This window comes from Populus nigra, chromosome 8 (assembly GCF_951802175.1).
Source record: "Populus nigra chromosome 8, ddPopNigr1.1, whole genome shotgun sequence".
NCBI lineage: Eukaryota > Viridiplantae > Streptophyta > Magnoliopsida > Malpighiales > Salicaceae > Populus > Populus nigra.
Window position 1 is genome coordinate 902,504 of NC_084859.1, and position 26,451 is coordinate 928,954.

Sequence of the window (26,451 nt, forward strand, 5' to 3'; positions counted from 1 at the left end):
AATGCAAGCTTCATACTCAGTCGTGTTGTTGGTGCACCCAAACTGTAGCTTGACTGAAACCGGATACTGCTTCTTATCAGGAGAGATTATCATTGCACCAGCTCTGTTACCACATACGTTTACATCACCATCAAAGTACATAGTCCACCAATCTAATTTCCATTCCTCAACTGAAAGCACATCTTCATCAGGAAAATCAAATTTTAATGACTCATAATCTTCTCTAGCATGGTCAGCTAGGTGATTGGCAATGACATTCATTGCTTTCCTTATCATACCTACTATGTTGTACTCAGCTAGTATAACTTGCCATTTTGCAAATTGGCTTGATAGATAGGGGTGGATTTAGAGGTACTGCTTGATTTTCTCGAAAGCTTCTTCACACTCTTATTCCCTATTCCAAGATTCTTCTTCCTTAACAATTGAAGATGGGGTCATAAGTCATGGTTAATTGGGATATCAATCGAGCAATGTAATTCAACCTTCCCAAGAACCTCCTTACATCCTTCTCAGTCTTGGGAGGTGGCATAGATTGAATAGCCTTTACTTAACCAAGATCCACTTCTATCCCTTCGTCACTCATCATAAATCCCAATAACTTTCCAGATTTCACCCCGAATGAACACCTTGTGTGGTCAAGCCTCAACTTATACTTCTTTGGTCTTTCAAGACAATTCCTTTAATATTTGGACATGATTCTCTCCTTCTCTAGGTTTAGCAATCATGTCATCCACGCATACTTCAATCTCTTTGTGCACCATGTCGTGAAATAGAGTTACCATGACCCTTTGGCAGGTGGCCCTAACATTCTTCAACCCAAATGGCATGACCTTGTAACAAAGGTTCCCTATAGTATTGTCTTTTTCTTATCCTCTTACGCCATTTTTATCTGATTCTAGCCCAAAAATCCATCAAAATACGTGGAGTTATATGCTGCATTGTCAACTAACATCTCTATGCGTGGTAGACAAACCTTGATTTTATCTTCCTTTTTGTGTAATACCACTATGTTGGACACCTATTGTGGATATTTAACTACCTCTAGAAAACCGGTGTTCCACTACTTTTCAATTTTTACTTTTTTTAACCGATTTCCATCCTTCTACTAGTGGTACCCTATACAAACCAGGCACATCCTTGTAGGACCAAGCAAAAACATCTATAAAATCTCAAAGTAATTAATTCTTCTGTTTCTTTAGGAGTGATCATAGTCCATATCTTCAATTTTTCTCTTATTTTTTCATTGCCCGCATCTATGGTTTCAAGTTCCTCTCTGGCGGGTTTCCGAGCTTGTTCATGTTGTCCTATTTTCATCCACTTCTTCCTCTTCTATAGCTACTATGTTTTCTTAAGTTTGGCCATTCATTCTCAGTGTAAAGTGTAGATGTTTGTTTTGAAAGATCGGATTTGAAAACGAAAAGTGATGTGTAAAAACATCAAGATGAACTTTTGAAAATGCATGATCTCATTGAAGGAAAAAAAATTGTCTCAAAACATTTGCTTGAGCAAACCGATTAGGTGCGCAACATCATTCCAGACTCCTTCAAGCTTTCTTTGGTACTGAGCTTTTGGGTGTAACCTTCTTCATTTTCCATCCTTTTCTTTAATCGAGTGTTGTGGATTCTAGAAGGGGGATCTATGTTTCTAGATCTTATGCGTGCATAGATGTATAAAAAAAATGCATGACATAATGCATGATTGTCATAAGAATGCTTTGTATATTGGGTGTGGATGCAGCCTTCTTGTGAACGAATAACAGCCACCCCCTTATAAACATAGGTTCACTTGTCACATTGCTAGGAGTACTGCCTTTCAAGTCGTTTACTTGAATCATGTTCACCAAGAGACAGATTTTGCATAAGAAGATGGGTCAACGCCCTTTTCATTAATGCTTGATAAGTTTATTACCTTTCCTCCACAAACTCTCTAGCCAAAGGTAAAAAGGGCAAAGCCGCAATTCTCAATCTTCCCTAGAAAGGCATCGGTTTTAGCTAGGCTTCGGCAATAGTGAATGATGTCCCCTCCACACTTTTCACGCATTGATTCTAATAATCCGAGTATGTGCAGCAACTTTGTCCATTTGCTCATCCATCTCGGTCATCTTTTCTATGAGCAACATATTGGTTTTGTTCAAAGCCGCATTGTTAGCGTCGATTTGATCTTTGTATTTTTCCATTGTCAAAATACTTCAACCTTTTCGCGCTTCTCGTCAAGTTTTTATCCTCATAACTTTTATCTCATTTGTCTTAACCGCTAACTCTGCTTCAATAACCTTAAAACCTTTCCTTTTACCCTCTTCCTTTACAATATCCGTCGAATGGTTTTCCAACTCCAATATTTCTTGTTCAAATCCTCATACTTCCTAATCCTATCCATCAGTTCGAATTCAACTTGTGCAAATTTTTCTTGGGTATATTTTGTGCTTCCTTAGCAATCTTTAAAGTCAACCTCCATTGCTTCAAGTTCAAAGCAATTTTGCATCCAATCCAAACTCATCCCCCCTAGCTCCTTCTCACTTCTTTCCTAGCAATCTTCTCTTCACTTAGCTTTAACTCAAGCTTTGTTATTCTCGCGTCTCTAGATTGTGTTTGTTCATCTAGAAATGCTCTTCTTTTATCTTCTTCCAGCAATCATTTCTTCCAACATTGTCGTGTGTTCTCAACTCCTCTTTATTATTGTCCCTTTTTCTCTTGATAGGCTCTTCTATAATTTGGGGAGATTTGACTCCTACACAAGGCATGGCTGAAGCAGCTAAGTCTCTCAATCTTGCATATCCTGCACTTGCACCTGGATCCTTTAAACCTTCTATCTCAACCAAAATCAGATGCTTCCAATCTTGTGTGATGATCTCCACAACTTCTTGTGCGATGGGATCTTTGAACAAACCAAAGAATTAAGCAATTCCCATCGTCCTTGGAACAAACTGCATGCCCCCAAGTTACCTTACCACAAGGGCAAGAGCATAACTTACATAACCTGTGATCCCTACCAAAGGCGCCCAACGTTTCTGTCCACAACTCATGAGGACTTTCACTGCCGTTACCCACGGGGCTCTCCACTTGAAATCACTATTAGGCAAACCTTCTAATTTGTCAATCCAACCCTGGTTGTCTAGAACTTCAGGGGTCTTTGGGTGAACCACCAAAAATTATTGAAGACATGCTTTTTTCGTTTCGATGTGGCTAACCATCTAGATATACAACAACTGCATGCAACATCTCATTGCTTCTTTTCCGGTCTTCCTACAATGGTTAAGTGTCAAGATGGTTTTAGTTAAATTGACAGCCACTGGATTGATTTGTGTATTCTCATACTCTACATAAGCAGCAGGGACCTTCAAAATCATTGCACCCGTTTGGCTTGGGAACAACAGAAGGCCAAAAATGCCCAAGGCAATCAATCTCTCTTGTTCTGATCCTGACTTCTTTTCCAGCTCAATTTCTAGCATCCTCCATTTCAGACTGGTATCATTCTTTCCCAAAACTTTTTCCAAGTTTGAGATTCTAAGCAGTTTTGACAATTCGGGGATGATCTTGTCAGATCTCAAAGGAAAATAAATCCTATACAAATTGTTTGGAAACTCAATCAACATCCTATATTCCTTCATATTAGGACATAGGTCAATGCTTCCAAAAGAAAAACATCGATAGTCTGGATCCCAAAAATGAATTATGGTTCGCACAACTGGGCTTAAAACTTCTACCCTTGCAATTTCCATCAAACGTTCGTATCTACTAAAAATGCATCCTTATCCACATTCTGAAAGTGAGTCGTTAACTAGTTCACCTCATTCATAATGCAATTCAGGTTCTTAATTGGTGACAGTTTCTTAGCATCGCTTCTAAAGCAGTCTCCTTCAGTCAATTGTGACATTTCAAAATTTTTCATATTCTATGATGGAAAATTTAGCAATGGTGGCTCAAATCCTGTGGTTCAAAATGCCTTGGGGTTTTGATGCAAAAGATATTATGGAGCATACAACCTTAAGGATAGGTTCTAGTTCCTTTACGTGAGACATAGGGTAGGTTTACTACTTGGTCTCTAAAAAAGGGTCTCTTGTTGTCCCAGTGATCGCCCTCATAAAGGCAATATAGGGGTTCAGCAGATAGTGGGATGGCACATGTACCAATCACTATCAGTCTAAACACTCAACAAAGAGTTGGGGTTTACACAAACTTAAACCTTGACTCAAGTCATAAGGCAAGCTGCTAGTCCCCCACCTAACTTAAAGTTTAATGTGTGTGTTCTCGACCAGATAGTAATAATACAAGTGATGCATGATAGGGTGCAATAAAATCTATATCCATATCTGATATACCATGCATGATAGGATGTAAAGATGCATGCTAAAGCTTTTAAACAAAGTATCATTCATAGTAAAAAAACAACAACACATGGCATAACAAAAAAAACAATTACCAAGCTTAGTCCAAGGGTCCCCAGTGGAGTCGCCATCCTGTCGCACCCTCCCGAGAGCTCGACGTCGCGGCGACCCATCCTTCGTAGCGGGGATTGATGTTGGGGTCTTTCTGTTGTGAAAAAGGGAGTCGCCACCTAGTATTATGGTCACTAGGAAACCTAACTGGTCTTTCAGAGATTCTAAGGCAAGGGACTGGTTGCGTAAAGGGAAGGTTTTAGCACCCCTAGTATGCCCTACCTAAGGTAAGCTGCTTGGTGTTTGATTTGCCTTATAATTGTTATAGTGTTGATGTTCTCTAATCCTATCAGTTTCCTAGGATAAGTCTGCTCTGATGAATGAAATCTAGGGTGCCTTAAAAATCTATTTTTTTATCTTAGTGTTTTATACTCTCACGGCTCTAAACCGTGGAGTAAAAAAAAATTGAAATGTCCTCGATTATAATCAAGGCTTCTTTCAAGGATTTGTGCGGATGTATTATTCCTAGAAAATTATTTTGGATATTTACCACTCCGGGTTTCTTTATCCAAATATTAACAGTGAATAATAACAAATTATTCCCAATAATATTTTGGATATTCGTCCTTTAAGGATTTCTTTATCCAAACATTAGCGGTGAATAATAGATGAATTTCCCCAAAATAAGATTTTTATATTTTTTGGAATATTGGCCAATACCCTTTGGAGTTTTACAAACATGTTGTAAAATCCAGAAATGCAAGAAAAATGATTTTTGTTGTGTTTAAGAAATCCATGCGAAAACACATTTTCAAAACTTCAAATATTTGTTTTTTATATAAAACATAAAAACAATGTTAGGGTATTGGCCGTATGCAGGAAAACAAAACATTTTTTCATTTTATATTTTTTTTTATGTCTCGACGAAAACCGGGTATTTTCATACCGGACTTGTATCTTTACCATATAAAACAATACAAGCAGATATTGATAAACAATGCATCAACAAACTTTTAGAAAAAACACATATTTAAATCATTTTTTTAAAGAAAATTTTCCGAACGGGCCAGACCCGGCCCACAAAGAGACTGGGCCGAAATCAGCCCAACATAAAATGGGCCCACTTCCTACAGGGGCTGGACCCAGCCCAGCCCAAACCACATGACTGGTACTGTTCACTGTACAGTAACAGTGTTACTGTTCCTCGGCACAGTAACATGTTAATTAATTTTACGGTTACTGTGCACATGCATAGTAACCGGGTAATTATTTTTCCAGTTACTGTGCACATGCACAGTAACCCCGTTTTCACACATTAACAAAGCAAACTGCATGCAAAAGACCACGTTACTGTTCAAGTGAATTAAATTTCACTTAAACAGTGCAACCACAAAGCAAACAATTACACAGTGCGGGAGGTTACAGTTCTAACAAAGTTGGCGGATTAAATGTTCAAGTGAATTAATTCACTTGAACAGTGCGGTGAAATGCAGACAAAGAGAACCTGTTACTGTTCAAGTGAATTAAAACTCACTTGAACAGTGTAAATGCAAAGAAAACCACTGCGCACACAAGGTGAAGAGAACAAACCTGGAGATGAAGAAGTTGTCTGCGTTCGTCCGTTCCCAGTCTTTCCCTCCTGTCCTATGTTGGCGTCAGTTTCCCTGTTTTTTTTCATTCCTCTACGTCTTTGTCACTCTCTCTCCCCAATTGTCTGCTCTTTCTTCTTCCCTGTTCTGCAAATGTTATATGTAAAAATAAAAATAAAAGTAAAGACCGAAAGAGATGATGAGCTGGTGCGGTTGGTGGTGTTGTTGCGGTTACTCTTCCTCCTCTCTAGTGTTGCTGCGGCTGCTCACAGTGTTGTCGTCTCCTTCACAGGTGGAAGAAAGTGTTCTGCTGGCATGGCAAATGATCAGCGCCCTTGGAGTCTCGGTTTTCTGCTCCTTCTTTACTGTCCTTTGGCCTCCCCTCTTACTTCTCAATCTTCCCCGTAATGAGCTGCTGTTAGCAGCGAAGAGGAAAGGAGAATGAAGGGCCGGTGCAGGAGCGGGAGCTGCAGCTGCTCGTCCTCCTGATGTGGCTGCTGGTTCGGATGTAGAAGATGCGGTGCAAACAGGGGTGAAAACCTTTGCTTTACTGCCTTTGAAACCTGAAGAAAGCCTTCCTTTTTTTCCTCTCTCGTTCTCTTTGTTTTTTTCTATGCCAACCCTCTCTGCTCTTTACTCTTCTCTTCGGCTCCTCCTCCCTCTGTTGGAAGAAGAAGAAAGCAGTCTATTATATATGCCAGAACCGGAGACCACCCTCACATTCTTTCATCTCCACCGTCTCTGTTTAGGGAAACAGTCCCAGTCCTTAGATGATGATGAGGGCGTTGGCAACGTTTGGCAGAGAAGGATGTTTCGTGTGCAGGGAAGAAAATGGCTGAGCGAGGGGAATGGCCAAGGGGGGGACTCCTTTTGGGTTTTCTATCTTTCTCGTTTAAAAAACTGAACTCTCTCCCTCCGTTTTTCAAAAACTCTTCCCCCCCCTCCATTTTCCAGCCCTCTCTCCTCTTTAAAAACTCTTTCCCCCTCCTTTTGTTAATTAATTGTGAGCGGTACACAAGTGGAGCGGGCTCTGTCGCGCATGCACATCGGGTGAGGTCTCCAATAGGGGTGGCTTTGCAGGGCACGCCTGCGCTGTTTTCTAGTCATGGGGTTTTTGGTTTTTGCAGCAGTATGCGGGGAGAGAGAGAGGAACGGTGTCTACACTATTTTGGGTTTTTTTCTTTTTAATAATTTATTTATTTATTTATTTTTGTGGGGACCCAAAAATGGGTAACAACACAAGTATAATATAAACTCTTATTGTTCAATTGGAAACCACACATAAGGAGGTTCCAATCAGATTATAAATTGTTAACATGATTACATTAGCTATCTTATTCGAATAATGCTAATACTTGTAAATGTTTTCAGGCATTCATGATTATAACTTATGTTAACAACAAATCAAGTTCCTTTCATAGCTCAGGTGTCGGTTATACCATACAGTATGGGCTATGAAAGTGCCAAGTATTTGTTGTACCAAGTGTTATACAACATAAATCTAGATTAACCATTTAACAAGCAAAGTATTAAAAGTGAACAAGATAACAAATATAAAGCATGTTAGTATCCAACATTAAGGTCCATGTTAAGTTTATATTATACTTATTCTTACACCATTAGTGTACCCTTTTCACCTTGACATAATTAATTTAGCTAGACATAATGAAAGAAAGAAACATAAATAAACAAGATAAGAACATAAGTAAGATAAAAGTTAACTAAGTAAAGGAAAGGAAATGAAAGGCATAAACTTAATATTAATGAAAGCAAAGCATAAGCAATACAAAGAGAGAAAGCAAGAGCATGATCTTGATCTAAACACCAAGATGCCTAAATACATGGCAAATGCCTCCTTTTATAGGCCAAAATTCGGAACTATTGATTTGTTGACTAATTGATGAGTGGGTGGCCACATCTTGACTTGGTGACAATTCTTATCTTCTTGTCTGCCAAAAACGTCATTGATGACGTCATAATTTGAACAAACTTGAATCATGAAAGTTCTAGGAAATTGTCTCATCTTTCCAGGGTAAAAATTTGAGATCATTTGAACTTCTAGAACTCGAGATATGGGCTGAACACTGAACAGTGTCTGGGCTGCAGGACAGATTCGGACGTCTTCTTTGTTGCTACAATTTGGACTTGAAAACGGCCTTGTTAAATCTTGGGCTCCAAATGAAAGTTGTAGGCCTATGTCTTATCTTTCCATCCATATAAAATGGACCTAAATCCAAGATCTACAGCTCCAGATATGACCCAATTACCGAACTGTGTTCCAGTTTGGACTGCACCAGCATCTCTTTGGCCATCTTTTTGTCCTTTCAATTTCAGTACTTCAACTCATCAATCAATTCTTTCATTTATGTGATAGGCCTGCATTTAAGATGAACATTTACCATAAATTAAAGGTATCTTATATAATTAGATATGTTATTATAAAACACGCTTTAGTTAAGGAGTTATTGATACTTCAAGTGCAAAATGATGATATAAAACCTTGATAAAAATGCACTTTTAAGTACTAATCACACCCCCCAACCAGCTTATTACTAGTCCCTAGTAATTAAAGCGTTAAAATAGAAAAACAATTTGCAAAATCCACAAAGCAAGGCATTCATCATTCAACTTCCATTAATCTATCCAGATAAACAAACTCTCATTAAATTTTATATATCTGCTCAATACCTCTTAAACAAAATATTAATAAACCTTCCTTGTTATGTGCTCAATGTATGAAACATAGATGATGGGGCTTTTGTTGGAAGAAAACAATATTTTGTTCTAATGTTTAAGGTTAACTTCCTTGGGTTGGGATTATTTTATTTTATTTTACTCTTTTTTTTTTAATATCTATACATATAACATAAAACACAATGCATCTTTAACCCATGTAACGAGCTTTCGGCTAATGACTCCCAGACCAGTTGATCTTAGGGCATTAGGTGTTGAGACACCCCTACGAGCTTAGTAACTCGGGTTGCAGATACTGATACGTAGATAGTGCAATGTTTGATTCCCTTAAGCTTTTCTCCTTAACCCATGTAACAAGCTTTGGGCCAATAGCTCCCAAGTCAGTTGACTTTAGGGTATTAGGTGTTAAAACACCCCTTCGGGCTTAATTGCTTAGGTTAGGGAGGCTACGAAATCAAACTTATCTACGTTTTTATTATTATCATTTTCTTTTTCTTTTTTTTTTTGTTTTTTTTTGTTTTTTTGTTTTTTTGTTTTTTTTGCAAATTATAGATTATCCCAATCCCTTAGTTGTTACCTTTAACAAAAGAACATAAATAATGTAATAATCCAATGTGCAACCCACAATCATATGTTAAAGTGTGTGTGTGAAAATGAAGGTTTAAGAATACTTGTTAAATGAGTATATGAGCAGAATTAAGTGATAACAATGCGAGAGTTTGTAAACCTGAATATTTCAAGAAGTATTCTAATAGGCCTTGTTATGAATATTGCAAATAACCATTAGAAAATGTTTACTAAGACGCGTCTCAAGAGTCATTCCCCCTTACTCTGCCATCCTAGTAATAACAGTTTTGCCAAATGGTTTTTTTAAAAACAAAAACAGTCAGTTGGTTAGTTTTTTTTTTTTTTTTTTAATTACTACTACCCTCTCCCCCCAACCAAAACGAGACATTATCCTCAATGTTCTAAGGTAGAAAGATAGAGTATAGAAGACATCACCTGAAACAACGAACACTGACAAACCTGAAACACACTTAAACAAAAATAAAAAATAACAGAACAAAATACTATGTTAGAAATAAAACCAAAAGACACAAGGATTCACAAACGAAGGCTCAAATCCAATCTAAGCTTTTTACGGCTTTCTGTAGTTGACCAATTGATGCGACTCATGGAAGGATCAATTACAGGGGTGAAAGATTGTAGTTTGTCGATCAATTGTTCAGCCGTAGCAGCAGAGATTATGATTTGTCGTGCCGAAGATGTTAGAAATTCCTGTTCCACAGCTTGATCAAGAAAAGACAACAAAGTATCATAAAAACCATTAACATTGAGCAAACCTATAGGTTTATGGTGAATGTGAAGTTGGGCCCAAGAGGAAATATGAAAGATCTCTTCCAATGTGCCCAGACCACCTGGTAAGGCAATGAAGGCATCAGCATGGTTAAACATTGTATTCATTCGATCAAACATTGTGGAGACCTGTAGTTCCTCTCCAATTGTTCTTCCAATGATGTCCCCTTTTGTTAAAGCTTCGGGGACGACCCCCAAAACTTGACTACCTCCTAAAAATGCAGCTATTGCCACACCCCCCATTAACCCAAGGCTGCCTCCCCCATACACTAAATGAATCTTTTTCTCAGCTAGTACCTGACCAAGATGATTTGCTGCTTCTAAAAAAGCTATTTCCTTCCCAGGACTGGATCCACCGAAAACACAAATATTTTTGATGTGATAACTTGAGGGACCTGCCATTTCTACACACTTCTATATCTGTCTAATGTAAGGGATAAGTAGAAATGAGGGGAAGGAAGAGAAGATTTTATAGATGAGAAATTGAAGATGCAATCATACCACCTATATGTAGGCCAGCTGGAGTCTCACACTCTTTCTCTCTCTTTATTTATTTATTTATTTATTTTGAAAAAGCATGTGTATGTACAGGTAGTTGTGATTGTGGCTCACATCTTCCCTTGGTTTTACGTCCAAGAACGGCTTAAACGCCCTCTATGGGTCGAGGATAGGCTTCCCATCCAGTTTTCTTAAAAACTGGCAAACAGGGTCTTTTTTAGTCAGATTCCCAAGACTAAGTCTATCATGTTCTTTATGAAAATGGGGCCATAAATCATGAATTGCACGATGCACATCTCCACTAGGATGCGTCTCAAGGGTCAACAAAAGATTATCTAAAGACCCCTTACTCAGGCCATCCTTAATGAATTGTATTTTATCTTCACGGTTTATAGATACCATTCCTAAAGAACGACATGTTGCATTACAAGTCCATCTGGCACATCGGTGACAGACTTTCAGTCGTTTTGCACGACGTTTCTTTGCAAAAGTGCTTTTACCTGTTCCAGGCATGTGTGAAATGAAAGAATCGGAGGACTCACCTAATAATCGGACCTTTGCTTCAATCAGCCAGCGAATATCTTCAGGAATTCCATGATTCATCAACAACTTCAATCTTGCACACCTAGCACGGTAAATTTTTGTAATCGCATTCTGAGGCAGAGCGGGAAAATACTTTTTCAATTTTTCAAGAGTGGTGTCCATTTTGAAATAAGAATTGGAGAAGAGATTCAAAGAAGAGAGAAAGAGCAAAGAATTGCACAAATATATACAGATATCAGTTATTATGGGAAACTGAAAGAACCGACTAAAGTCACGGAGTACCGTTATCCGCCTTTTGACCGGGGTGAGAGAAACTAACAAAACACAAAACAATGTGAGAAAACGAATCAATCTTTATATACAGGATCACTCAATTCAATAGAGTCATTTTCAACTGAAAAATTGTCAAAGTAGACTTTCAAACGATGTCCATTTACCTTGAAAACATTGCCATTCTTTGGATTCTCGATATCACAGGCCCCATATGGATACACATGTTTCACAATGAAAGGACCACTCCATCTTGATCTTAGTTTTCCAGGAAATAAATGGAGTCGAGAATTATAAAGCAAGACTTTTTGACCAACATTGAATGTTTTTCTCAATATTTTCTTGTCATGCAACTCTTTGATTCTTGCTTTATGAATTCTTGAATTTTCATATGCATCATTTCTTATTTCCTCAAGCTCATTTATTTGTAATTTTCGCAGTTGACCAGCATCATCAAGGTTTGAATTAAAAGCTTTAATAGCCCAATAAGCTTTATGTTCAAGTTCCACAGGCAAGTGACAAGGTTTTCCATAGACTAGTCTATAAGGTGACATACCTAATGATGTTTTATAAGCAGTTCAATAAGCCCAAAGTGCATCATTAAGTCTTAAAGACCAGTCTTTCCTATTAGGGTTCACTGTTTTCTCCAAGATTTGTTTGATCTCCCTATTAGCAAGCTCTACCTGTCCACTAGTCTGAGGGTGATAAGGGGTGGCAACTTTGTGAGTGATTCCATATTTCTTCATTAAAGACTCAAATGGCTTATTGCAGAAATGTGTTCCACCATCACTTATCATGGCTCGAGGGATTCCAAATCGACTTAAGATATTTTCTTTCAAGAATTTTATCACTGTTTTGTGATCATTGTTTCGACTTGGAATTGCCTCTATCCATTTTGAAACATAATCTACTGCGACTAATATGTACACGAAACCAAATGATGAAGGAAATGGACCCATGAAATCTATACCCCAACAGTCAAAGATCTCAATGACAAGAATAGGATTTAAAGGCATCATGTGACGTTTTGAAATAGATCCCAACTTTTGACAATTTTCACAAATCTTACAGAATGCATGTGAGTCCTTGAACATGGTGGGCCAGTAAAATCCGCATTGTAAGATTTTTGCAGTTGTCTTTCTTGATGAGAAATGGCCCCCACATGCCTCAGAATGACAAAATTTAATGACACTACTTACCTCATTGTCAGGAATGCATCTTCGAAATATTTGATCAGGACAATATTTGAATAAATAAGGGTCATCCCAATAAAAGTTCTTTACTTCGTTCAAGAACTTCCTTCTGTCTTGGGTACTCCAATGAGCTGGCAATTGTCCTGAAACAAGAAAATTAACAATATTAGCAAACCAAGGCATCGTAGAGACAGAAAATAAAGATTCATCAGGAAAGTAGTCATCGATTGGTGTGATGTCAGATTTTGAATATGTTGTCAATCTTGACAAATGATCGGCGACAACATTTTCGGTGCCTTTCTTGTCTTTGATTGTGATATCAAATTCTTGAAGTAACAAAATCCACCGAACCAATCTAGCCTTAGAATCTTTTTTAGAAAGAAGATATTTCAACGCTGCATGATCACTAAAAACAACAACAGGTGAGCCAACAAGATAAGACCTGAATTTTTCACATGCAAATACTACTGCAAGTAACTCTTTTTCAGTGGTGGTGTAATTCATTTGAGCACTATTCAAAGTTTTACTTGCATAGTAGATCACATAGGGTTTCTTATCTTTTCTTTGTCCCAAGACAGCACCCACGGCATAGTCACTAGCGTCACACATTATTTCAAAAGGTAAAGACCAATCAGGAGGTTGAATGACTGGAGCAGAAGTAAGCTGGTTTTTAAGTTTAACAAAGGCTTCTTCACAATGTTCAGTCCATTCAAAGATATTATCCTTTGTTAGAAGGTTACTCAAAGGCTTAGATATTACGCTAAAATCCTTGATGAACCTTCTATAAAAACCAGCATGTCCTAAGAATGATCTAACATCTTTAATAGATTTTGGTGTTGGCAAGTTAGCAATTAACTCGATTTTAGATTTATCAACCTCAATTCCTTTTGATGAAACAATGTGACCAAGTACAATGCCGTCTGTTACCATAAAGTGACATTTTTCCCAATTCAGTACAAGATTCTTCTCTTCACACCTGCTTAAAACCTTTTCTAAGTTAGTCAAACAATCATCAAATGAATCACCAAAAACAGAAAAATCATCCATAAAAATCTCAAGAAAACGTTCAACCATATCACTGAATATACTAAGCATGCATCTTTGAAACGTGGCTGGTGCATTACATAATCCGAAAGGCATTCTTCGATATGCAAAGGTACCAAATGGACATGTGAAAGTAGTTTTCTCTTGATCTTCTAATGCAATTTCAATTTGGTTGTAGCCTGAATAGCCATCTAGGAAACAATAAAATTCATGACCTGCAACTCTTTCTAGAATTTGATCCATGAAAGGTAAAGGAAAATGATCTTTTCTAGTCATTGAATTAAGTTTCCTATAATCAATGCACATGCGCCAACCAGTAATAGTCCTAGTTGGAATTAACTCATTTTTTTCATTTGTTATCACAGTAACTCCAGACTTCTTAGGTACCACTTGAGTAGGACTTACCCATTTGCTGTCAGAAATAGGATAAATGATTCCATTATCTAGAAGCTTAATGACTTCATTTTTCACTACTTCTTTCATATTAGGATTAAGCCTTCGTTGCATTTCTCTAGAGGGTTTAGCATTTTCCTCTAAATAAATCCTGTGAGTGCAAATCAAAGGACTAATTCCTTTTATGTCAGCTATGGTCCATCCTAATGCATTTTTGTGCATTTTCAGAGTTTGTAATAACTTACCTTCTTGCTGTGCATTAAGTTTGGAAGAGATTATTACCGGAAAAGTTTCATTTTCTCCCAAAAATGAGTATTTGAGATTGAGGGATAACGGCTTCAAATCAGGTTTTGGTGGTTGAACACTTGAAGGTATTGGCTCAATTGATCGTGGCGGAAATTCCTCAATTTGTGGTCTCCAATTACTTGCCTTTAATTCTTCCTGAAAATAAACCATTTGCAAATCATCAGATTCATCAATCTCAATTTCATTGGAAGTGGTTTGAAATTGATCATGAACTAATTTTTCAGTAAAGTCCACTTCCTGTAAATCATTATCATCCCCAGGTTGCTTGCAAATGTTGAAAATATTCATCTCCAATGTCATGTTTCCAAAAGATAGCTTCATTAGTCCATTCCTACAATTAATCAATGCATTAGAGGTTGCAAGAAATGGACGTCCTAAAATAACAGGAAATGAATTACATGCTTCAACAGGTTGTGTATCCAAGACAATAAAATCCACAGGATAAATGAATTTATCGACTTGTACTAACACATCTTCAACTATTCATCTAGGCACTTTTACAGATCTATCGGCAAGTAAAAGAGTCACAGAAGTTGGTTTTAACTCACCTAGATTGAGACTTTGAAAAACTGAATATGGAAGTAAATTCACACTAGCTCCAAGATCAAGTAAAGCTCTTTCAATTTTATGTTCTCCAATAAAGCATGAAATTGTAGGACAACCAGGGTCTTTATATTTCAATGCATTATTGTTCTGAAGAATGGCACTTACTTGTTCGGCTAAAAAGGCTTTCTTTTTCACATTCAGTTTTCTCTTCACAGTGCACAGATCTTTCAAAAATTTAGCATAAGAAGGAACCTGTTTAATAGCATCCAGCAAAGGTATATTGATCCTTACCTGTTTGAAGGTTTCAAAAATTTCAGAGTTGTGATTGACTTTCCTTTGTTTGGTCATGGCATGAGGAAATGGAAGTGCTGGCGGAGAATCAGTCTTTTCTTTGCAATGATCAGATTCAACCCCTTCCTTACCCTCAGAGATTGACTCATCATCATTCTCACAAGGTTCAAGAATGGGTTTTTTAATAACCTTACCACTACGAAGAGTGATGACTGATTTGGCTTGATCCATGTGTTGGCTTCCAGAACTACTTGCATTTACATTGTATTGCCCCTTTGGATTTTGTTGTGGTTGAGAAGGAAACTTACCTTTCTCTTGGAAACTGAGAGCAGATGTGAACTTTGCAAGAGTATCTTTAAAATCTGTCATGCTTTGAGCAAGTTGAGTGTTAATTGCCTCTTGCTTTTCCATAAATGCATGCAATGTTTCCTCAAGATTTCTTCTAGGAGGGGGAGCATAAGGAGGTGCATATCCATGAGAATTTTGGAAATTATGATGTGCTTGAAACGGTGGCTGTGAAGTTTGAGCATTATTGTTCTCACTCTTCCAACTAAAATTTGGATGATTTCTCCAACCAGGGTTATATGTTTGCGAATATGGGTTATGGTTGGGCCTTTGAAAATTGTTTAATGCATGGGCTTGTTCATGGAGACATTCTTTAAAAGAAGGCAAGGTTGGACAGTCATTGGTTGAATGTTCGTTGGTTTCACAGATTTGACATGCAATGTCTTGAATAGATTTTAGTTGACCACTCTTTTTTAATTCTAGTGCCTCAACCTTTCTAGCTAAAGATGAAAACTTGGCTTGGAGGTCATGATCTTCCCTAAGGTTGTACATACCTCCACTAGATGTATGAGGTTGGGTTTTACTTGGTGCCTCATAAGTACCTGTGGTGTCCCAATTTTGCGCATTTTCAGCTAGCAAGTCTAGGTATTCCATTGCTTCATTAGGGTCTTTATCCTCAAAAGTTCCATTGCACATCAATTCAACCATTTGCCTATCTCTAGGAGTTAACCCTTCATAAAAATGTGAAACTAATCTCCATGTTTCAAAACCATGATGGGGGCAAGTATTAAGTAAGTCTCGATACCTATCCCAACATTGATAAAATGTTTCTCCTGGTTTTTGAGAGAAAGTAATGATTTGTCTTTTGAAAGAGTTTGTTCTGTGGGATGGAAAAAACTTCTTTAAAAATTGTTGTTGCATTTCATCCCAAGCACGAATGGATCCAGGTCTCAAATTTTGTAGCCATGTTTTAGCTTTATCTTTTAATGAAAAAGGAAAAAGCTTCAATCTAATGGTGTTCATGCTACAATTTGAGTCATTATACGTGTTGCAAACCTCCTCAAATTCCCTTAAATGCAAGTATGGATTTTCTAAATCTAAGCCATGAAAAGATGGTAAAAGTTGAATAATGCCTGTCTTAAAATTAAAATGAGATGCATCAGGAGGAAAAACTATGCATGAGGGTGCACTTGTTCTTGTGGGATTCATGTGGTCTCTAAGAGTTCTAACCTGAATATTCTCATTATTCTCATTATGAAGCGATTGATTATCTTCTTCAGCCATATTTTCTGAAAATGATGAGGATACCCTACAAAGTCTACCACTTAATGTACGTGACCACACTCTCATGCACGTGTAAAAAGAGAATAAAAAGAAGAAGAAAATAAAAGAAAGAGAAACAAAACAAAAGAAACAAAGTTAGATACAAGAAAAGAGAAAAAAGAAAAGAGAAAATAGAATAAATACTATAATTTGTACAATAATTTACCTCCCCGGCAACGGCGCCAAAAACTTGACACGACCAAAAGATTGATGTCTTCTCCCAAGTGCAGGAGTGTCGAAGTAATAAATAACCCGGCAAGACCGGGGTCGAACCACAGGGAGGTTAATTGTATAAATTATAGACAACAATAATACAAAAGTAACAATAACAACAACAACAACAACAATAATAATAACAGTGATAATAATAATAGTGAAGAAGAAGAGGAAGAAGTTGATGAGAACTTTGAGATGGAAGATTAACGTAAGGATTAAACAATGATAACAACAAATGTCAAGGTTAGAGGATCCACTAATGGTACTTCAAACAAGTATAATATAAACTCTTATTGTTCAATTGGAAACCACACATAAGGAGGTTCCAATCAGATTATAAATTGTTAACATGATTACATTAGCTATCTTATTCGAATAATGCTAATACTTGTAAATGTTTTCAGGCATTCATGATTATAACTTATGTTAACAATAAATCAAGTTCCTTTCATAGCTCAGGTGTCGGTTATACCATACAGTATGGGCTATGAAAGTGCCAAGTATTTGTTGTACCAAGTGTTATACAACATAAATCTAGATTAACCATTTAACAAGCAAAGTATTAAAAGTGAACAAGATAACAAATATAAAGCATGTTAGTATCCAACATTAAGGTCCATGTTAAGTTTATATTATACTTATTCTTACACCATTAGTGTACCCTTTTCACCTTGACATAATTAATTTAGCTAGACATAATGAAAGAAAGAAACATAAATAAACAAGATAAGAACATAAGTAAGATAAAAGTTAACTAAGTAAAGGAAAGGAAATGAAAGGCATAAACTTAATATTAATGAAAGCAAAGCATAAGCAATACAAAGAGAGAAAGCAAGAGCATGATCTTGATCTAAACACCAAGATGCCTAAATACATGGCAAATGCCTCCTTTTATAGGCCAAAATTCGGAACTATTGATTTGTTGACTAATTGATGAGTGGGTGGCCACATCTTGACTTGGTGACAATTCTTATCTTCTTGTCTGCCAAAAACGTCATTGATGACGTCATAATTTGAACAAACTTGAATCATGAAAGTTCTAGGAAATTGTCTCATCTTTCCAGGGTAAAAATTTGAGATCATTTGAACTTCTAGAACTCGAGATATGGGCTGAACACTGAACAGTGTCTGGGCTGCAGGACAGATTCGGACTTCTTCTTTGTTGCTACAATTTGGACTTGAAAACGGCCTTGTTAAATCTTGGGCTCCAAATGAAAGTTGTAGGCCTATGTCTTATCTTTCCATCCATATAAAATGGACCTAAATCCAAGATCTACAGCTCCAGATATGACCCAATTACCGAACTGTGTTCCAGTTTGGACTGCACCAGCATCTCTTTGGCCATCTTTTTGTCCTTTCAATTTCAGTACTTCAACTCATCAATCAATTCTTTCATTTATGTGATAGGCCTGCATTTAAGATGAACATTTACCATAAATTAAAGGTATCTTATATAATTAGATATGTTATTATAAAACACGCTTTAGTTAAGGAGTTATTGATACTTCAAGTGCAAAATGATGATATAAAACCTTGATAAAAATGCACTTTTAAGTACTAATCACGGTGAGTTCTGCCATCCAACCTTCATAGAAAGGTTTCAAGCGATGCCCATTGACCTTGAGTACTTTGTTGGTTTCTAAACTTGTAATTTCAATTGTAATCATTCGGTCATGGAGACTCTTAGTCTTTTCTTTGTAAATGCTTGCATTCTCATAAGCATCATTTTGTATTTCTTCCAATGTAATTCCAATCTTTTTAGGCACCAAAAGGATAGGCGCCACCCATTCACTGTCCGTGATGAGGTAAATGACTCCTGCATCATGGAGGACAATTTGCAAAGCTTGCAAATCCAATACTGAGTCATGCACGTTTCGGGGAACATATACATGCCTCTTAATCTTTTCTATCTTGGTAAAATCATAGCCATAGCTCAAAGCTACGCTTAATCCATCCTCACAATCAAAATCAAAAACTTGCTGCACACACTTATCAACTTGGTCATAGCATGTGATAAAATAAACATTGCTATAAGGATATTTCATTGCATCATGAAAATTAAATTCAATCTTTTCATCTCCTACTTCCATAGACAAAGTATCCTTACCACAATCAATCTTTGTATTGGCAGTTTTCAAGAATGGCCTCCCAAACAATATAGGAGTGCTGTTTGATGAATCACAAGAATCATGTTCCATATCAAGAATATAAAAGTCGCATGGAATGACCAAACTATCAATCTTGACTAGGACATCTTCTATCACACCAAGTGGGTAAACAAAACAATGAACCGCAAGTTGTATTACAATGCTGGTTTTATTCAAAGGCTCAAGACTAAGAGAATCATAAACATGTTTGGGCATAACACTAATAGATGCACCTAAATCGCACAAGGCTCTTTTGAAACTAGCATTACCAATAACACATGGGATAGTAAACGCACCTGGGTCTTTTTGCTTCAAAGGCATATTCTTTTGAACAACAGCAGATACAACTTCACCCACACTTACCATTTCATGACCTTTTAGTTTGAAAGCTCTCTTGGTGGTACACAACTCCTTCAAGAATTTGACATACTTGGGAATTTGCTTGATAGCATCAAGCAAAGGAATGTTGAGTTCTACTTTCTTGTAAACATCTAAAATCTCTTTTTCTTTGTCCTTTTTCTTTGACCTAGAAGAACTCACAGGAAAAGGTGCAATTGTTTTAAGACTGGAATTCATTGAGTGAGGAGTTACCTTTGGAGTGTTGGTCGATGTTTCAGTTTGTAGAGAAGGAGGATGTTCCTTCTTTATACTCAATTCGGTTTCTATCTCTTCTTCTTCCTCTATCTCAATTTGTTTCGACTTTTTCTCTTCAAGTTCTTTCCCACTTCGCAGCATGATCACACTAACATTCTCTATTGGATTCAATGCTTGGGAGGGCAATTTTCCATTCATTTGTGCTTCCAATTTCCCCACACTTAAAGCTACTTGCCCCATTTGCTTCTCCAAGTTGTGAATACTTAACTGTGTTTCCTGTTGAAAAGACATGACGTTTTGTTGCAAGGTCACAGTGTTAGAAGCCAAAGTTTTCATCATCTCACGAAGATCATCATTGGATGATGACCCCATAACATTGGAGTTTATGAATGGAGGGGGCTATCTTGCTTGATAATTCTGTTGGGATTGAAATCCATGGGGATGGAACTGTCCGCCTTGATTGCCTTGTTGAGCTGGGTTCCCATAACATAAATTTGGATGATCTCTCCATCCAGGATTGTACATGTGGGAAAAAGGATCATACTTACGTTGAGACTGTCCGTTGAATCCTCCATCAACTGCATGAACCTGTTCAATGTAATCTTCTTGCATTGTTGGGCACATATCTGAGGTATGTCCTTGTAAGGAACATATGCTACAAACTTTCACCTGCTGTACATTTCCACAAGCCAAAGAACGCACAAGAGAAGTAAGATCATTAACTTTATTCTCAAGGTTAGAAATACTTACCTCATTTACTCGTTTATTTGCGAAGTCTCCACGCGTGCCAAATTGTTTTGAGTTGGCTGCCATGTTTGAGATCAGTTGGCGTGCAGCCTCAGGTGTCTTATCTACCAATGCTCCTCCACTTGCAGCATCAATGATACTACGGTCAGTAGGCATCAATCCTTCATAGAAATATTGAATGAGCAGCTGATCGGGTATTTCATGATGAGGGCATTGAATGCACAGTTGCTCAAATCTTTCCCAATACTCGGAAAGTGTCTCTCCATGAGATTGTTGAATCCCACATATTTCTTTTCTTATGTTGGCAACTCGAGATGCTGGGAAATATTTTTCAAGGAAAATCTTCTTCATGGCATTCCAAGTTCCAATGGAACCTAGGAGAATAGAGAAAAACTATGCCTTTGCTACCCCTTTTAAAGAGAAAGGGAAAGCTTTCAACTTAACTTGTTCTTCGTCAACTCCATTCGGTTTCATGCCAACGCAAACCATATGGAATTCCTTGAGATGAGTATGAGGATCTTCACCTGCAAGATTATTGAATGTTGGTAGCAAATGTATAAAACCAGATTTGAGCTCAAAGTTTACATTATTGTCGATGTTTATGCACAATGGTTGATTTTCCACGTTAGGAGCAGCAAGCTCCTTGAGTGTTTGTTGTCGTGCAACAGCCATGGTGTTAAGGCGAGCTTCCTTTCTTAACCTACGTAAAGTGCTTTCTATTTTAAGATCAACCTGCACTTGAATTTGATTAGTAGAACGGGTTACTGGCATAAATCATCAAGAAAACTTAAAAGAAACTAACCACACAAGAGATCGAAAACAATGCAAATTGTACGAAAATCCTACGGTAGAAAACAAAAACTGCCTAAAAACCCTAGAAAACAGTAGAATTTGGCCTCAATAGGGTAGGGCTAGTGGTAGCCCTGTTCAGAACGTCATTTCCCTTCAGGAAACAAAAAGGCCAAAAACTAATTCCACCAAATATTCTATTTTGAACAGTACAGCTGCCGCAAGTGAACAGTACCGTCGCAAGCAAAAATTCTGTTTCTTTTTTTTTTTTGAATCACAGCAAATAAAAATAACAGTACAAGCACAAGAATCAACTAAAATTACCTCCCCGGCAACGACGCCAAAATTTGTTGCGATGTCGCGGTCGCACAAATTAATTACCCTAGTTTCAAACACAACACACAAGATAATATAGAGCAAGCAAGGGGTCGATCCCACGAGGAAGATTCAAGTCAGATTTTTATGCTAGATGATATGCAATTTGGGGGGGGGGGTTTGGATGTTATCTAGGCTAAAGCAAAAGAAAACAGAAAACTATCAAACGAAATTTAATAAAATCAGAAAATTATCAAGAGAACAAACCTTGGTCACAAGCACACATCCACCTACAGAAATCAGAACTGATCATGGAAACGAAACATCAATTTATATTATGAATATTTATCTCTTCTTAACATTGGTTAGTTAACGGATCCACCGTATAACTAACCCTAACCATCAAACAACCACAGTGTTCGCATTAGTAATTTAATTCAATGGCAGCCTTAAGAACTAGATAAGTTGATTAATAAAGAAAATATAACTGTCTGTAGTCTATGTTTGATTTGATTGAATGTTCTCCCTAAGATTAATAACATAGATCCGCCACAATTATTAAACTCAGTTGCTTCACAAGTTCATATACCACAACTCCGGTTTTGATATCAAACTTAGCAATAGATTGTCTACAATAATAACTTAGAGTCCGCTCTAGCAATTAAAATAAACAATCATAGGAAAAATAAGCATAGGAGAACAAACATATTCATCATATAAACTGAAAAGGAAAGGTAAAATAAATCTCACAGTTCTTGAAATCCGAAGGTTTCCATGTCCTTGCAACCAAGAAAAAATGTTTAGCCTTGCATGTTTGTTGAACAACTAATCAAAAAGAAGGAAGAATGCATAATTTAAGGTTTTTTAGAGGAAGGGGGTGTTTTTCTCTTCTTGGCTAGCTGGCCCCCTTCTCTTCTCTCACTCTTTTTATATCCTAGGAAACCCTAGGTCTCTATTTTACAAAATAGTCCTCCATTAATTAGACTGTTTACATTTAAGTACTTTAATAACTATTTTCCTAAAAAAGGAGAAATAGCCTTGCATGAAATCTTCAAGCTTTGACTTAGAGGAGCTAAATTGCTGAAATAAAAACTTGGATATCGGTTTAGATGCTTCGGAACGTAATTTGGACTCTTTTCTTCACAAAACCTGTTTGCTGGCAGAATTCAGATGTCATCTTTGAAAAATCATATCTCTCTCATATGAAATTTTTTTTGGCTTAAATTTTGAGCGTTTATATATCTTTGAGTCATGAATCAAAAAAAATTGAGTTTGCATCAATTGGACTTCTATAGCTCCAGATATTCAAGTTTTAATAGCCGAAGGTCAACACTGGCAGATTGCAAGATTTGACTTTGAAGGCTGTGATTTCCATGCTCTTCCTTATTTTATTTTCTTGCCTTAGATTTCCAGAAAGGTATGGATGTTAGCTTTTTAATGCCACTGGAATCACTTCATTTCAACCTCTAGAGCTCACGCTATGCACAAAACATCGACTGAAGGTAAAATCTGCCAATTATCTCCAATTTACTCCTTTTTGCATCTTTCATCCAAAAGTGCCTTCAAAACATAAAACAAAGAATATCAAGGCATTTTATATATAAAACATAGGCAAAACACTAGTTAAATGTGGGTGAAACTATCAAATAATATGGTTGCATCATCCCTTAAAGACTTCAATCTCTATGTGTTTTGCGACCTTCGTGGTGAGTTCAAAGCCTTGGTAAAGAGTCTTATAAGAAAGGCAGAACCGCTGTCGTATGCTGATTTACATAGCCATCTTCTTACCTATGAATTTTTGCACAAGAACTCTATTCATTCCTTGGATGCCACTGCCTCTCTGTTGCCTTCATCTTTGCTACCGCAACCCCTTCTGCTGCCAACAGCATAGCCCTCTACTAATCTTGCTATGTCTCATCATAGCTTAAACTTCAGCCGTAATAGGGGTCGCTCTAAAGGTAATTGGTGTCCCAACAACAACTGCTACACTCACCAGAACAAGGGCCAATCTGCTGTAGACTGGCAGCCAAACATTGGCAACAGATCAAGCACAACTCAAGGGCTAGCCAATGGTCTGGACAGCAGCATATCCACTACGAATTGTGCTTCAGTTTCGGTGACACAACTCCCCATTGTTCCTAGTTTCGCAGCAATACCCAGCAGCCCTCTACTCACCTTATTGTTGGGAATATTTCTGTTGCGACTTGGTTCCCCGACACCGATGCGAATCAACATGTCACATCTGATCTTCCAACTTTGACCGTTTTTGTACCCTATCTTGGTAATGATTATTTGCATATTGGTGACGGTAAGGGCCTTGACATATCCCATATTGGACATACTACGTTACATTCCCTAAAATGCATTTTTACATTATCTAATGTTCTCCATGTGCCTCATATTACCAAATTGTTGTTATCTATTCAAAAATTCTATCATGATAATTATGTTTATTTTGAATTTCACGCTTTTAATGTTCTCCTTGCATCTCCGTGATAGTCAACCTATGGCATCGTCATTTGTGTCATCCAACCCTTCGCATTTTAAATTTGTTAGTTTTTGGCAATAAAATCTATGTACTTCTAGACGTTCTCTTACTTAGTGTCAAGCTTGTCCTTTAGGCAAGTCGTCATGTCTATCTTTGCGACCTACGGGTCACCAAATTTATGCCCCACTTGATTTAATATTTAGTGATGTTTGGGGTCCTGCCCTTATGTTTTCTTTTAATGGCTTTCATTACTTTGTTATATGTGTCGATGCGCATAAGAAACATATATGGTATTGTTCGCTTGTTTTCAAATCTGATGTGTTTTTCATTTTCAACATTTTCAAACACTTGTTAAGCGTTAGTTTTCACTTAAAATTAAATCTGTTCAAACTAATTAGGGCGATGAATATCGTAAGTTAAATAAATTCTTTCAGACCATTAGTATTCATCATCGGTTAATATGTCCTCATACTCATGAATAAAATGGCACTGTTGAACGTCGTCATCGACATATTATCAAAACTAGCCTAAACTTTTTAGGCCAGTGTAATACACCATTGTGATTTTCGAATCATCAGTAGACCTTATTAATCGCATGCCTACTCTTGTTCTCCAATATAAATCTTCATTTGAGTGTTTGTTTCGTCGTACTCCTGATTATAATTTTTTGCGTACTTTTGGGTGCCTTTGTTTTCCCTTTTTGCATCCATACCACGCTCACAAATTGGATGTCCATTCTTCTTCATGTGTGTTCTTAGGATATAGCTCATCTCATCTTGGTTATTGTTGTCTTGATTTATCTTCTCATCGTATTTATGTCTCCCGTCATGTTTGTTTTCATGAAGATGTCTTCCTTTTTGTGAATTCTAAACAGATAACACAAACACTACTACCCTCCACACAGCTTACACACCTCCTCCACACAGCTTACTCACCTTGCACCCTTGAATCCTCCCCAATTCTTTCAGCCTACCACTTTACCAACTAGCCCAAACAACACCCTTGTTATGCCCTTTTCCGCACCCTAACAGACCCCCAACTTGCCCACAACTTATGCCTCCACTTCACCTCCATCCAGTCATACCCTACTGTCACCGACTTCTTGTTTTTCAAATGATCATAATGCAGGAATAGGTTCCCCATAACTGGTTGCTCCTACTCTCGGGTTTAATGCTGCAGAACAGCCCAATTCTGTAGTTGCTTCACCTGTGTTTACTACACAGACCAATCCCTTTACCGCCTCTCCAGCCAGCCTGCAGCTTTATGTAGACCTTTCCTCATTTCCTCTCTAGCAACTTCAAGTACCGACTCTCCTTCTCCATGCCTAGTTGGTCACTAACATCCCATGGTTCTCCATCCTCGACAGCCCAAAGCAACATTGTCCACAACAACTTCCACTGCCTTTGCTGCCTCATTTAGTAGGGTAGTTTCTCTTCCTACTCATGAGCCACTTGTTTTTAATAATGCTAACTGGTATGAGGTGTGGCATAGTGTTATGCAAAAGGAAATTCAGGCCTTACGCGTTTACAAAACTTGGACCTTAGTGTTGTTTCACCCTTCGATGAATGTTGTTGGTAATCGGTGGGTGTACAAGATTTAACGCCACTCTGATGGTAGTATTGAGAGGTATAAGGCACTTCTAGTTGCTAGAGGTTTCACTCAGCAAGAAGGTATTGATTACTCTCAAACCTTTAGTCTTGTTATCAAACAGGCGATTGTCAGACTAGTCTTCTCCATTCTCGTTTCGTGTGATTGAAAAATTCATCAGCTTGATATCCATAATGCCTTTCTCAATGGAGTTATTAGTGAGGAGGTCTATATGAAACAACCTCCAGGTTTTGTTGACTCTGCTCTCCCCTCTCACGTGTGTCGATTGCATAAGTCTCTATATGGTTTAAAACAGGCTCTGCGAGCTTGGTACACTCGTCTGAATGACTTCCTGATATCTATTGATTTTTGTGCCTCTAAGGTGGATACCTCATTATTTATCTTCTCTATTGGTGTTGATATTTGTTATCTGCTAGTCTATGTTGATGATATTCTGCTTATGGGTAGCAACTCTCTTCTGCTTCAACGCCTCATCCAGCTACTAAGCTCAGAATTCAAGCTTCGCGACTTGGGTTCTGTTTATTATTATTTAGGTATTGAGGTTACGCCTACTGGTATTGGTCTTAGCTTCAACAAAATAAATATACACTTGACATCCTCACTCGGGCTGGTATGTTATCTTGCAAACCTGTTGAAACTCTTATCTCTACATCCAAAGCTACCATACTGCTAGATCCCTTGTTTTTAGATGGGACATGCTTTTATCAAATTGTGGGTGCTCTTCAATATCTCACGCCCAAATATTTGCTTTGCTATTAACAAAGTCTGTTAGTTTATGCATGCTCCTACAAATTCTCATTAGATTGTCGTTAAACGTATATTGCGTTATCTTAAGGGTACA